Raw genomic sequence first — 3,020 nt, forward strand, 5'->3', positions numbered from 1 at the left:
CTGCCGTCGTCGTCTTCCCCGGCGCGAAGATAGGAAACGCGAGGCGGTCGCCACCAGGGGGCGGCGTGATGAGGCGGGAGAGGTCGGTGGCGACGTCTGCGCTCGCGCGCTCTCGCTCGTTGCTGGGCGGTGGTGGGATCGTCAGACAGGCGATGTAGAGGTCGATGTCAATGTCACCCTGAAGGAGCAGGTCAGTGTCTCGCTCGCCGCCGCCGCCGCCGCCGCTGCCGACGCTGATGCTGACGCCGCTGCGGATGCTGCCGACGCTGATGCTGACGCTGCCTCCTGCTGGGGGAGCGGGGGAAGGGGAGAGAGAGGAAGACGCACACGATGAGTGTTACACCGGGTGAGCAGGTACAGTTACAGACTTACAGTTATACTTAGTATGTAAGAGCTACAGTTACAGTTACAATTATAGTTATACTTGGTATGTTAGAGCTACAGTTATACTATAGTTATACTTATAGTTTCAGTTAGATTTACAGTTACACTTACACTTACAGTACGCCTGTTAAAGTTTTCTTGTGGTGAGGTAAACGGAAATAATTGTTTCATGTTATCACTTGTAAACAACATCTTACAAGGCGCACACATCCAACCACCTCTACCCCCCCAACCACCACCCTCCCCCCAACCCCTACCCTCCCCCAACCCCCACCTTCCCCCCACACATACCTGTATTAGGCAGCAGGTCCGTTCCGACCGCCATCTTGTTTCGCTGCCTCGGCCGCGGCCGCCTCCCCGGAGGCACCGTCTGCGAATGCGACGGGAGGTTTACTGATCGTCTGCAGGAGATCCACGTCATCCTCCTCCGGTGTCTTTGGCGGAGGAATCAGCGTCAGGTCGATGATGTCTGGGTCCATGTAGAGAATGCCTGCCGCTAGGTCTTTCTCATTGAGACCTGTTAGCAGTTATTGAATGTGAATTATCAGACATTAAAATGTGTTATCATGCAGTCACACAGGTACGCACGTGTAAGTGTAGCATAGAGAGCTATAGTAGCACAAACATATTTATATATACATATATATACTCTGTGTCTGGGTCCATGTAGAGTATACCCGCTGGCAAGTCCTTCTCCGATCTCGTTGAGACCTGCATTATATAGACGTGTACGTACGCGTACGTGTAGCATATAGATAGCTATATAGTAGCATGAAGATATATGTGTACTCTAATATATGTATCTATATGTATCTCTCTNGAGAGAGAGAGAGAGAGAGATCTCACCTGAGTCTGTACATCGCTGCCTAGATCATGCGCTCCATTCTCCACGGGAGACAGATCGCCTGTGTTGGTAGCAACATCCACCAGCACTCGCGACACCTCATCCTTAATCATCTACAAACACAACGAATAACACCGGTGATGGATACACTGCAGGCAGATGCAAACCTCACTTGCTATTGTATTTTATTACCGGGTTAACTTGATAGTCGAATAGATACATTTGAAATTATGATATTATCCCGTACCGCGTTATATTCCTATAAACGTTTCATTGCTCTTGAATGCAGTGGTGGTGGGGGGAGGCTCGTGTATGGCGGGTGGTAATTCGTTGGTGGTAAAGAGAGAGAGAGGAGAGAGAAGCGCACAGTAGAGAGAGAGAGACCCCGAGAGAGAGAGAGGGCGACGAGGAGGAGCGAGAGAAGAAAGAAGATAGCGTGAGTGAGTGAGAGAGAGGAAAGAGAGCGAGAGAAAGAAGGAAGAGAGAGAGAGGTTCGTGAGAGAAGGAATAGATAGACGAGAGAAGAGAGAGTAGAGAGAGAGAGAGACGGAAGAGAGAGAGACGACGAGGCGAGAGAAACGAGATGAGAGAGAGAGCCAGAGAAGAGAGCAGAGCTGAGGAGAGAGAGAGAGAGAGAGAGAGTAGAAGAGAGACGAGAGAGAGAGGAGAGTGAATACGGAAGATGAAGAACGACGAAGGTAGGAGAGAGAGACGACGAGAGAGAGAGACCGAAGAAGGAGAGAAAGAAGAGAGAGAGGAGAGAGAGAGAGAAGGAAGAGAGAGAGAGGAGAGAGAGTGAGTAGAGAGAAGTGAGTGTGCGAGAGCAGAGAGAAGAGAGAGAGTACGAGCGAGAGGAAGAGAGAGAGAGAGAGTAGATAAGGGAAGGATTGAAGAAGACGGAGGTGCGGGATAAGAGCGAGAGAGCAGAGAAGAGAGAGCGTACCTTACCATGACTGCGTCGGAGTGAGGCCTCTCCATGGCGCTGGGGGCGGACCGCGTGTGACACAGATCAGATCTATAAGGCCTCGTCCCTCATCACAGCCAGACGACAGTTACCAAGTGACGTGGGTCAGCTCGGTCAGCACGCGGTGCTGGTCAAAGTACGGCGGACCTGCGTGGGTAGGAACATCACAGTGTTGTTCACTGCATGAATAGATGACGTTCCGTACATGAACAACCCATCATGGTTCACTAGGTGAACATCCCACCATCGTTCACTAAGCGAACAGCACGGTATAGTTCACTACGTGAATAGATGACGCTTTACCTTACACGAACAACCCACCATCGTTCAATAAGTGAACACCACAGCATTGTTCTCTACGTGAATGAATAGCAGCATTGCTTACACATCGAACTACAAAATTGTTCATACCAAGTAAACACCCATAATTGTTTACTTATAGAACACCCAAACATTCTTCATACCAAATAAACGCCCAGCAGTGGTCACTTAAAGAACACACAATACGTTGTTCGTGACAAGTGAACGTCGCAGCATTGCTCACAAACAAGTGAACGTCACTATAATTACCCATGAGCCTTCGCACGACCTGGGGGGCGCGCGACCGATCGCCCGTGCGGTCTATGGTGAGAGGCATGATGCGCTGCGTGGACAAGTAGTGATAGCCCTGTATCATACAGATCATGTCCTCTCCATCCTCCTCCATCATCACGAACGCCAGGTCCTGCACAGAGAAGGAGAATGATGGGTCATGCACAAAGAAGGTGAAAGAAAGGTCCTGCGCAAAGAAGGAGAATGAAAGGTCCTGCGCAAAGAAGGAGAATGCAA

General features: G+C 50.2%; 1 long non-coding RNA gene across 1 annotated transcript; it reads right to left on the minus strand.

Annotated features, from left to right (window-relative positions):
- Positions 1-1,234: 1,234 nt before the first annotated feature.
- Positions 1,235-2,912, minus strand: LOC106814028. Its single transcript, XR_001394539.1, has 3 exons — positions 2,763-2,912; positions 2,177-2,339; positions 1,235-1,341 (listed from the first exon to the last, which is right to left on the minus strand). It is a non-coding gene; the product is annotated as an uncharacterized LOC106814028 (long non-coding RNA).
- Between the last annotated feature and the right edge of the window lie 108 nt (positions 2,913-3,020).

The sequence above is a fragment of the Priapulus caudatus genome, unplaced genomic scaffold (assembly GCF_000485595.1).
Source record: "Priapulus caudatus unplaced genomic scaffold, Priapulus_caudatus-5.0.1 Scaffold857, whole genome shotgun sequence".
In the NCBI taxonomy this organism is placed as follows: domain Eukaryota; kingdom Metazoa; phylum Priapulida; class Priapulimorpha; order Priapulimorphida; family Priapulidae; genus Priapulus; species Priapulus caudatus.